Here is a 12,248-nt window from a genome sequence, read left to right as displayed (position 1 = left end):
CACCATCCTGGCACTTTTCATCCTGGAAGAGTCTTATAAATTCTATCTGTAGGCTCTACCATCTATTTATTCATTCAGCTGGCATCTGTTGAATTTCTGTTGCGTTAGGTTAGAAGATACACAGGTCATCAGACAGAGGGACACCGACAGGCCAACAAATAATTGGTAATTGGCCTAAGTGCTACACTCAAGTATGGACAAAGGTCATTGAACACAGAGATTAAATATGTCGTTTGCAAATTTTTCCATACAATTTAGGGGAACAGAGGCAGAATAATCCCAGGCGGAGGCTAAAGGAAAAATGCTATTTTGGTTTTTGAATTTGGTTTGACCTTTTACATCTGAATCAGGCAGCTGCGCTTGAATAAAGCTCCATCCCAAAGATTGGCCCCTGCAGTAAACCTGGAAGCTGGGCTTTTCCTGGCTGGGAATTTTTGTTCACCAACTCCTGGCCTCTACTGGTTGAGGGTGTCCCCCCCGCCCCGCCCCAACTCTGTGGTGTTCATTCTTGTGCACGAGTCCCACATCCTTCCTGGCAGTGCAAAGCAGAGATGGCCCTCAGGTAAAGGAGCAGAACCACTGGCCTTGAGGGAAGCTGCCAACTTGCAGGAAACCACCTACCATGGCTGCAAGAGCCAGGCACACACACCACATACTCATATAGTCACACATACTAGACAAAGGTAAAATAAAGTGAAGCAATAATAATAATTATTATTCATTTTCTTTAGATATGGGAACAATGGTTGCAGTTTTCAAAAGGTCTTTGGCAGTTAAAGACCTCGAAGTATTTATAGCTGAAATTGTACGATGCCTGGGATTGAGTTTAAAAGGTTACAGAAAAAAAAAGCATGCATAAATGAAACAAGAATGGCAACAGTAATTGTTAAAGTTGGGAGATGGCTAGGTGGTGATTTATTATTTTATTATCTCTACTATTGTGTATGTTTGAAATTTTCTAAAGTAAACTAATTTTAAGACCCTGGTCATTGCTGGCCAGTGACAATTTTAAAATCCTCTAGAGGAGGATTCTTTATATACATTGGGATCTTTTTGAGGTAATTTTTAGCAACTCTAAGTGTGTCGTGTAGACCACAACCGTAAAGCCCAGTTTTAATCAACACTGTCCTATTTCCTTAGGCTGCTGGGTCATAAGCAGGACATATCTTCATACAGGCTCATGAATACCAGTTGGGTTTTCATTTTTGTTTTTTTGGGGGGTTGGGGTTTAGAAAAGGCACAAAATTCTTCATGTTTCTTTCCCCATGGCTCTCAGTGCATCTGAGCTTTGTTTTACACAGAGAAGAGATGTGATTATGGTAGATACTGTGTCCACAGAGGAAGAGGATTTTCCTGCTTCAGAACTCAGAGTTTATGGCTTTGTGGTTATGATTTCCTTTGGTAATGACGTTCTCAGCCACCATCAATCTGTCTCCCCATCCTAGTCATAAAAATTTAGGGGATCTTACTTTAAAATGAAGGCTTTTTCGCTGTTAGATGAAAATGCGTAAATTAGACTCTGCCTCTAAATAGATGGGAATGTTCTCAGGGTTTGTCTGGGGGTCCTGAAAGAATTCCAACACTTTGAGAATCCCACAATTAAAACACTTGTGGATGCTCTCTGAAAATTGTCTAAGAGTTAAGTGTGGAACACAAGTGCATGCACATATAGCTAAGTGTCACAGCACCAGGTATCTTTTTTTTTTTTTTAATTTTTAATCTTTTATACTCATCCCTTTCCTATGATCCATGACCCATTTTGCTCATATACTTCATTCCTCAGGGATGGCTAAAATCAGCTATTCATCTGCTTTAGAAATCATTTCATTCCAAAATAGAATCTATTTTATTTTTAGATAGAGAAATAAGCTTCCACTATTTCCTATAGTGTTGTATGTGGTGATTTTAATGGCTTGAAGATACTAAATTGTTCTCCCAGAATAGCATTCTTCATGCTGGAAGGGAGCATGAGATAGTGAAGAGTATGAAATCGACTTGAATTTGGATCTCAGCTCAGCAAGCGTGACCATGAACAATTTATTTGACTCTTATTTATCCCGATTTCCACATCTGTAAAATGGGGACAATATTATGTACTTGAAAGTCCCAAGAGCATTGGATAAGATAACCGGTCAAACATCCTGCCTGTGTCTTAATATGTATGTAGTAGAGCCGATAAGGGTTTGTGCCCTTCTCAGAGAGCCTTTGACATGAGATGTGAATACGTTGAAAATGTGCTCTATAAAGTCAGCCCTTCTTTTGCTATTCTGTGTTACTGCTCGTACTGTGCTCTCTCCTTTGAACACTGACAGAGTTAGACGATGTGACCACAGCTGGGCTGCCCATTAAAAATGCAGATGAGTAAACTGTGAGAGAAAAGAGCGGCATCCAGCCTTACGCACCCTTGAATTTCTTACTACCACTGTTTCTGGGGGCCCCATGCGATGCCATCGGTGGCTTTAGGGGTCTGTGTTATAGTTGTCTGTCTTCAGTAGTAGCTTTCTGGAACACATCTATACTCAGACTCTATCTCATGTTTGTATTATTAGTCTCTCCTCCACCCCCTAAGATCTGATTGATCATCTCTTGGGACAGGAAATGCCCTCTCTCCACTGGCAGGATGGTCAGAAAATTCTACTTGATGAGACAGGTCTTTCACTGACACACGAGATGGAATGTGTCTTCTGTGTCTTCCATCTTTATGTCTTCTACTTACTGGCACTCTATAGGTAGAGTCCATTTCTTTACCAGGGTGACTCATCAAGTATTTGAAGGTGGAACTCATGGCCTTCTTGAATTTTCTGTCCTTCAGGCTGAATGATACACACTCCTCTTCCTCTTCTATGTTTTCACGAGGACCTTTATTCATTTCCTTGAATGTTATTACCTCAGTCTATAATTATTTGTTCATTAGTGTATGATTATCTGATCAGTGTGAGAACTGTTCATGCTGCTTATCAAATATTTCTGGCTCTCTGCCTTCCCAGCTAGAAGTAGAATTGCACTTTCTTCCCTGGGATTAGGTAAGACCACGTGACTAGTTTTGACCAGTGATTTATGAATGAAAATGATATCTGTCCTTTCCAGGCCAGAGCACTTACCTGCTGAAAGGAGATTCTCTAGGGCTTTCTTTTCCTCCAATAGAGTAATCATGAAGTTCCAGATAAGGGTTTTCTATCCACCTGTGTCCTAGATTAAGAAAAGAAGAGCCCCTAGCCAACCCCTACTGATGGTCACAAAGTCTGAATGAAAAATCAAAAACTTGTTATTTTATGTCACTGAGGCTTTAGCTTTCTTATTCAGCATAACTGCATCTATCCTGACTGATACCATTATATCCGGCTTTCTCACTACATGATGAGCATGATGCAGTGGAGGCTGTGTGTTTCTCTTCACCTTTGTATCATCTAGTATAGTACTGGCTCAGAGGAGACACTAAGGCCATGTGTTGCTTGCATGAATAAATTAAACCTCAGTTTTGAACCCCATCTCCATTTCTGCCAATTCCTGACCATGGCTTATTTCATTGTTTCTCTTCTAAAATGTATGCACCCCCGTCCCGTAATCCAACCCAGCTTTCCAGTTTCAGAGAAATTAAGTAGTTTGCATAGCATAGACATCCTCAAATGGGAAAGGAATGCAAACCACACCCATTGGGGGTCATAGGCAGAGGTGAGGGGGGTACAGCTGAATTGATTCTTTTTTTTTTTAAGATTTTATCTATTTATTCATGAAAGACACACGGAGAGAGGCAGAGACATAGAAGGAGAAGCAGGCTTCTCTCAGGGAGCCCGATGTGGAACTCGATCCCGGGACTCTGGGATCACACCTTGGGCCGAAGGCAGATGCTCAACTGCTGAGCCACCCTGTTGCTGAATTGATTCTGAACATCTCTATCACAAGCATATTGCTTCTTCTGCAGAGCAAGAGAAGGTGATCTGGTCATCACTGATACATTTTTGTGTCTTAGATAGCCATTTAATCCATATTGGCATTACACTTGCTTTCAGGTTGCTGTTGTTTTTACCTTGAAGAATGAGGTTTTTTTTTTTAAGATTTTATTTATTTATTAATGAGAGACATACAGAGAGAGGCAGAGACACAGGCAGGGGGAGAAGCAGGCTCCCTGCGGGTAGCCTGATATGGGACTCAATCCCTGGATCTGGGATCATGACCTGAGCCAAAGGCAGACGCTCAACCGCTGAGCCACCCAGGCATCCCAAGAATGAGCCTTCTAAAGTGAACACTCTTGTAAATTGACAATATGTAGCTTTCATGCCCCTGTTTTTGCTGTAGGAAGCTGATAGTGGGACTAATTAGATACCCCTTTGAGTTTTGCCATTAAGTTCTGATTGGCAGAAACCATGAGTTTTTAAACCATCCTAAGAGCTAAAAAGAAAAAAAAGGGGGGAGGCAAGACTTATGAGATGGGTAAAATATTGATAACATGTGTTATGCGCATGTGCTCAGAACCCTCTCTTTATTGGCATGCCAAGTAATCTGGTGTGCATTTTGTTTTATTCCTGTGACCACCCACCAAAATTTGGGGAAGGTGAGAAGTTGTCATTCTCCAACTTCACTCCCCAGTTGAGGCCAAGACTGATTAATTATGTAATTATGTTGGTCTTGGGTGAATTGGACTTGAATCCAGGCCTAACTCATGGTCATTGTGTTCAAAATAGCTTAGTAGACTTTGCCAAAGCCCACCAATTTTTAGAACTTAAATTTTTAAAATTTAAGAAAACAATGAAAAATTAGGCACTTCTTTTCACTCTAACTTTTGAATTATTACCACATGATCTTACAGATATGTGCTGACAGGATTTCATGGTATATTATATAGCAAATTCCATGATCCCCTAGATATTGTTATTGGTGTATTGGAGTTGACTGAAATAATCGGTACGTTCAACAATCAGTTGCCTTCTGATCCCAATATCTGTGTTAGCCACTGCAGTAATAAAACCCAACGACAGGAGCTTATGGACTGTTGACTGTGACAATAGCTTCCATTTTCTGAGCTTCTTTGCCAATTACTGTATCCAATGCTTTATATTGCTTATCCTATTTAGGAAGGAAAATAAGCCACGAGTAGAGCCCACTGTTCAATAGGCATAGAAAGTGCTAATGTAAAAAATCAGATCAAGGCCCACCGTGGAGGTGTGTAGGATATTTATTCTGCAGGGCACTTGTTCAGAAGGAACAAGAACGGGTGGGAATCCAGCCTGCCCTCTTCTTGCCAAGCCCTGTGCCATGCCACACAGGGACATTCATCAGAGGAGGCATTTGTAGGCTAGCAGCAGTCTGAGTGCAGTGACGGGAGAGAATGCTCCATTCATCTCCCTTCCTCTGACATGTTTTGTACACCTTGCATGTGCTAGAGACTTCAGACAGGTTTAGTTAAATCTTCAGAATAACTCTGTGGAATAGGTGTTGTCTGCTATTCCAGTTTTATAGGTGGTGGAGAAAGGGAAGAACATAGGGGGAAAGGGTGAAATACCTATGTGCTCAGATAGTTCATATCAACTCCAAAAGGGTGGTTTTATGGTTGGTTGGTTGGTTTTAAACATATGAAGAACTGGAAGCTCAAAAAGGTTAAATAATTTATCTGGTTTACTTAATGACAGACCCGGATTTAAACCCAAGCCTGCCTTCCTCCAATGCTCTTGTATACATATCTGTATCAAAACAAGGAAAGATCAAGCAAGGGATGCTTTGAAGCATCATCTTTTGAATCAGTCCTATGACTATATGTATTTGGTCAATGGGTCATTCATTACCAGGGGCACCTGGCTGGCTCAGCCAGGTAAGTGCCTGCCTGCAGTTTGGGTCATGATCCCGGGGGTCCTGGGATGGAGCCCCTGCATCAGGCTCCCTGCTCAGCAAGGAGTCTGGTTGGCCCTCCCCCTTTTGCCCTTCTCCCTGCTTGTGCGCTCGCTCTCTCTCACTCTGCTCTCCCTCTCTCAAATAAATAAATAATTTTAAAAAGTCATTACCATACATGAATTAATCAGTTTTCTAAAAGATTTAAGTAAGATTACATGCAGTTGTCTCAGAATTATGCCAAATAAAACAGGCTCTTTGCCTTAAGAATATATTGCTGTAACTGTTAATATTCATGATCACTCAGCAGATTATTGAAAATACTGAGACGTTCCATTGGTCTCTTCCTTTTCTATTTCCTGTGTCTTATAGTCAATTTATTTTGGAATACTAATAGCTTCTTGCAAGACAGATAAGATCTGTTCTTTCCCATGATAAATGTGGGTGCTCAGACATGTTCTGCTGCTTCTCCAAGGTCACAGCACAACTTTTGCCAATGAAAGCACAAAGTTGACACTTTGCCTTGAGACCCCTGCTGCTTCCCTTTGGAACCTGTTCTGCATTTATGTCAAGTTCAGCTGTTGTCATGAGGGAAGCAGTAGGTATACGCCATTCTGACCTGTGCAACAATTATAGGAATAAGACAGTGCTGTTAATCTGTCAGTAGGGCCGTGTGACCTTGAATGAGTTATTTCTCCTTTCTGAACCTGTTTTTTTCTCCTGCAAGGTGTGAGGGATGCCACATATATGATTTCTGGACACAAATGAGGAAAATACTAAAATCTTCCCTAAATTGGAGTCATTAAAAAATTCCATAGATCCTTTTTTAGGAGAAGGTAGCCATGCCTACTTTTCAGAATGTGGATAAGCTTGACAAAAATATTTATTTCTTTGAAGTATAAATCAGCTTTTTATAGGAAGGTTTTATATTATTTATTAACAACCAAAAGACTGTTCCCCAAGGAGATGTATCAGAATCACAGAAGCGCTTTGTCAACATCGTTCCATTCTGTACCCTTCCTGCTATCGAGCATCACCTCTATAAGGCACTGTTCTTAGTGTGCCACATGAGTTTGGGTGGAAAAGATAACATTTTGTAATGAAACGAGTATTGCCAAGATACTCAGGTCTCTTTTAATCTGCATAGAAATCTTTTATATACACAAAGACATAGAGACAATTTATCTGATTCTGTAGCTTGAATAATAAGACATAGACATTTTACCTCTCTGACATATCTTTCTCCCCTCAACATAGGTAACAGCTTTGTTTTGTTTTGTTTTATGGAATCTGCACAAGTACCAATTTCCCTTATCTACTTAGTATTTGTTAAATTACCCTCCCGAGTCCCCACATATCTGCTGGAGTGAAGCTCTGAGGCTAGACACCATACCTGGTTCAAGTGCTCTGGTGTTAACAACCTGGCATTATGTGCTTGAGTGATGGCAGCTTGTAACTTGAATTCAGTGGAATGTGATAAAGTTTTATTCACTAGAATATAAGAGTGTCAGGGACAGAGTTCCATTTTTCACTTGATATTGTAAAGGTAATGAGCAAAGGACTAAGGGATGACATTGAAGTCATTCCTTAAACTCAGGGTCCCAGTGTAAACAGAACCCAGGCCCCTCTGTCCCTTGCACAACAAAACCAATCGCTGGGACATGGAGTGTGCAGTAAGGAAAGGGTTTCTTCTTGGAGAGGTGGGAGGGCAGGCCTTAATTAAATCTGCCTCCCCAGCAGGGGAGAGTCCAGGATTTCTAAAGGCAAGTGGAATAGGGTCTGGATAATGGGGAGAAAAGCTAAGGTGCTCAGTGGCTCAGAATCTGACGGAGGTAGTGACTGAGCAGGGGAGTGTTAACTTCATTTCTTTGTGCTCAAAGAGGAGGCCAGGGGTCCTGACTAGTTTGCCTGGCTTTTCTGATGAAATCTTGAGTCTGCAAAACAAAGAAATCAATACTTGGTTATCACGGTGTCAGGCAAGAATATTATGCTACAGAAACATGGTGGCAGACAGCATTCCTGAGAACCAGCAGATTTGGGATAAAGATTTGCAGCCTGGTGTAGCTGCCCTGTTAACTCTTTCATTACCGGCTTTATCAGTAATATTAAGGTCTTCTTAAGTAGAAACTACAAAATAAAGCAAAACCAAGGAATCGATTAATTCCAGGACATGAGGCTGGGAGGCAGTTTTACTTTGTGTTTTTAACAGCAAACATATGCCCATGCTTCCTTGAAAAAGAAGAGACCCGCCCAGGGGAATAAGCCTTTTCTCCTAACCAGCTCATTGTTATGTGAGATTTTTCCTTTTGTTCTCACTCTTAGTTTTGGATAATTTGCTAATAGCTAAACAGCCAGTCACTTGATCTCACCCCCCTGTAATTACACAGAAATCCTTGGATCAGTTCAGAGATGGCACTTGTTGGAACTGGTACCCCTGGCCGAAGTGGATGGTTGATTTTTTTTCTCTCCTCAGCCTTCTTCCCTCCAGCCCCTGGATGTGTTTTAGTTGCATGGCAACCCATCTGCCACGATAGCTGATGTCAGCTCATTTTCATTTAAACTTAGCCCAGGAAAGTTTTCCAGGAGGGCATTTGAGTAGAATGCCGGGGCAGGCTCCAGTTTGTGTTACCAAATCATTGGTAAAACTGCAGACTAATGGGCTCAGGCAGGCTAAATGTAAATGTGGGTGTCACAGGGGATTAGCTTCCAGAAATACGTGGCCTTGGGGACTTTCTGACTTTTAGGAGCTTAGCAAATGAGCTTCAGCAAGATTTTCTCTGCTGCTGAAGTTCTCTCTGCCCTTGAAAGGAATAAGAGTCCAAAATTAACCTAACTCCTGATAACAGAATTTAGCCAAATATTTTTATGACTTCTGAAAGGAGGGACAACATTTTAACTGGGTCCACAAGCCTCATTTGGGAGGAAAAAGAATATATATTTTATATATATATATATATTTTTTTTTTTTTTGAAAAAGTATTTTATTACTGGCAGGAATGTTCTAGTGTATCTGCTAACAAGTGAAAACATGTTAAAACTTCTTTAATCCAGTAGAGGGCAGAAGGGAGTTTTAGCTTTTTCTTAACCTGTGACTATGCAAACAAAAATTGACAGTCCAAGGCAAAGTCAGTGGCATGTTTGTAAACACAGTATACCCAGCCTGTTGATGCACATCTTATTCTTGTTGTCTAGACAGGTCCTTGCTAGTATGCTCAGAGCCAGTTTGATCCTATCTAGGACAGAAAAGAATGTCTGGAGTTTTGAGTCATGTATGCCTAAGAGGGAACAGTGATATGGTATCCAAATTATACCACCACTTCTAATCTATTCAGATCTTATTAATTAATCATAATACATTTCAATATGTTTTCTGTGTGTATATGGGACACTCCAAATGTTAGGATTTAAAAACATTTGAACTAATGACAAATTATTTCATGATCAGATATTTCTCTTTGAAAGTAATTACCTACCTGTGAGCCTATAATGCAGCAAAAATGATTTTCCCAACCCACCCTGGATTCTGAGAAGCAAATCTTACCTGTTTATAGCTAAGACTTGGAGTGACTTGGAGTGGTAATATTTGGTATATTATAAAGATGAGGTTAAAACTGAAACATGACAATTGAGAAATGCATCTTTGTTTTTGGTGTTTGATAACGTTCAATCCTTGGTTATTACTAAATTCGGTTTTTGAAAACCACTTTTAAAAGGAAGATAGATTTTCCATGCTGACTTTAGTGAAGTCCGTTTTTGCTTTGTTAGAATGTAATGCCTTGGGCAGCCCCAGTGGCCCAGCAGTTTAGCGCCGCCTTCAGCTTGGGGTGTGATCCTGGAGACCTGGGATTGAGTCCCATGTCGGGCTCCCTGCATGGAGCCTGCTTTTCCCTCTGCCTGTGTCTCTGCCTCTCTCTCTCTGTCTTTCATGAATAAATAAATAAAATCTTAAAAAAAAAAAGAAAAAGTAATGTAAGAAAAATAAAGTTAAAAAAAAAATGTAATGCCTTATGAACCAGCCCTTCAAATGGAGTTAGGATATTTATTTATTTGAGAGAGTGCACACGTGTGTGAGCCAGGGGAGGGGAAGAGGGAGAGAGAATCTCAAACAGACTCCCCACAGAGGGCAGAGCCCAGACTTGATCCTACAACTCATGAGATCATGACCTGAGCTGAGATCAGGAGTTGGACGCTCAACTGCCTGAGCCAGCCAGCCAGCCAGGTGACCTTAGCATACTTATTAAGAAGCCCCCCTGTGATCAGCCCCCGTGGAAGGTAGGGACCCAAGGCAGGATCAGGCTGAGGGAAAAGTCTGGTTTCTTTGTAGGCCACGCTGTCAGCCTTAGCCGACCCCCCCCTGAGAACTCTGGATTTGAATAATTCTTCAGAGTATCCTGAACCAGGGCATTCTCACTTTGATATGTACCCCCCACCCTCACCCCAAACACAGGACACAACTTGGGTTGAGCTGGCTCTTTGCAGGCAGTCCTTATGGGATTGCACTGACGGCAGTCCCAGGAACTGAGATAAGAGGTCTGGGTGCACAGCGCAAGGAGTATGAGAAGCAGCCTCAGAAGTCAGGTACACTGGATGGATTCTCTTTCTAATTGTGGATTCTTGAAAGTTGGATAACTTTTCTAATTGCCTTCAATGTGATAGCTTGCTGTATTCCTGTCTCTATAAGGAAGTGGTACTGAAAAGAGATTGTCATGGTTAATATGGTTTGGAAAATAGGATTTGAAAGAACGAAAAGAGCACATTTTTATTTCATTTTCGAGAATTAAATTCTGAAATAAAATGGTAACCTAAACACATTCACAAGGCATATTTATTTGCATCAGCGTTGTTTCTTGTGAATAATAAACTATATTGATTAAAAGTAATCGCAGCGAGTAAGGGAATTGTAGTTTGTGATAGTTCCTTGCGATCTTTGGAGAAAAGGTTAAATAAGTCACAGAGAATGATGCTGGCAGGGAGGGTATATTTGTTTGTAGACGGAGCAGTCATTTGCATTTAGTCTATAATTATTTAAGCCCTTCATGGTGAATTCCCATTAATTCCATCTGTTTGTTCCTTTGCCATTCAGTCATAGCTTCAGTTGTATGTCCACTGGGTGCAGAGCCCAATGCCTGCCTAATACAGATTTGAGACATGGTCTGCACTCTTAAGGAGCTCATGTTAGCATCCAAAAATCACATTTTTATATGTCACTACCAGTTTTATCAGAAAAGTATATCATTTGGGAAAATATTAAGCTCATGATGCAAGAGATGAGTTTTCTAAAATTTAGCACTTTTTTTGAGGGGGGGGGCTCGTTTTCTCATTGACAATAGATACTTTATTTGTTTTTGCGAAGACAGGCTTAGTTCATTTTTTAATGAAAATGTCTACCAGATACCCAAGTCTGAATGCCCATAGTTGATCAGTGGTTCCTTAAAGTAAAAATGGTCTTCCACGGGCAAAGCAGCTAACTTAGCCCACAGCTCCAACACAGGTGCTTTTCCTGAAGACAGCTTTTGTACTTCAGTACGAGGCAGAAGTGCTTTATGGTTACTTGCCGTTTTGTCACACAGAACATTAGAGAGGTGGCTGCAGAGTTGGGATTTAATAAAATTGACTCATTTTTCTTTTCCATTAGGGATTTTCTTCAGTGCAACTGATTTTTTTTTAAGATTTTATTTATTTATTCATGAGAGATACATACACAGAGAGAGAGAGGCAGAGACACAGAGGGGGAAGCAGGCCCCCTGTGGGGAGCCCAATGTGGGACATGATCCCAGGATCCTGGAATCACGACCTGAGCCAATGGCAGACGCTCAACCACTGAGCCACCTACGCGCCCCTGATTTTTTTTTTTTAATGCTAGTACAAGTTAGCAACAGAGTTCAATGACTGCCAGTGTAGTTTGGTGCCACTGTCTTCACGAATGCCTAGCAGTTTGACCTGCCATTTGCTTCCGTCCCATCAAGCGTCAGTTCAAGTGTCAACACGGTGAACAAGGCAAATGATGTGTTAGTGTTATTATGGAATAATTATTATTATTATCACCACCCCCTGTAAGTGTCCCAAATTCAGTGTCCACAGCCCACAGTGAGGGTTGCTAGTATAGAGAAAGGCTTAAGCAGGAAGAGCCTAAGGATGGGAAGCTGGTTTGGCAAGAGATAAAAAACAGTCTGGCTTTATTTGAGGGCAGCAGAGATGGAGAACAGGGAAGCAATGAGAAATGTTGCAGAAGTTATATAGATAAAATTTAGCAGTAGAAGACCAATAAAGACTTGAAGCTTACTGAGACGTCTGACCTTACGAGATGACCTAGTGGATGGCAGTGCCACTAACCAACGTGGTGACTGGGGAAGAAGAACCCCAGTTTATGATTGAAAAAGATGCCATCCTTGCCGTACGAGAAAATCTGTCGTGATTCTCCCACT

At 41.1% G+C, this 12,248-nt stretch overlaps 1 protein-coding gene across 3 annotated transcripts in view; it reads left to right on the top strand.

Annotated features, from left to right (window-relative positions):
* The window catches only part of MB21D2 (Mab-21 domain containing 2), a 108,050-nt gene that overhangs the window by 92,785 nt on the left and 3,017 nt on the right, over positions 1 to 12,248 (top strand). The gene's annotated exons all lie outside the window — the stretch shown is intronic.

This window comes from Canis lupus, chromosome 34 (assembly GCF_011100685.1).
Source record: "Canis lupus familiaris isolate Mischka breed German Shepherd chromosome 34, alternate assembly UU_Cfam_GSD_1.0, whole genome shotgun sequence".
Taxonomy (NCBI): Eukaryota; Metazoa; Chordata; class Mammalia; order Carnivora; family Canidae; genus Canis; species Canis lupus.
The sequence above is the reverse complement of the archived record's forward strand: the minus strand, read 5'-3'. Positions and strand labels throughout refer to the sequence as shown.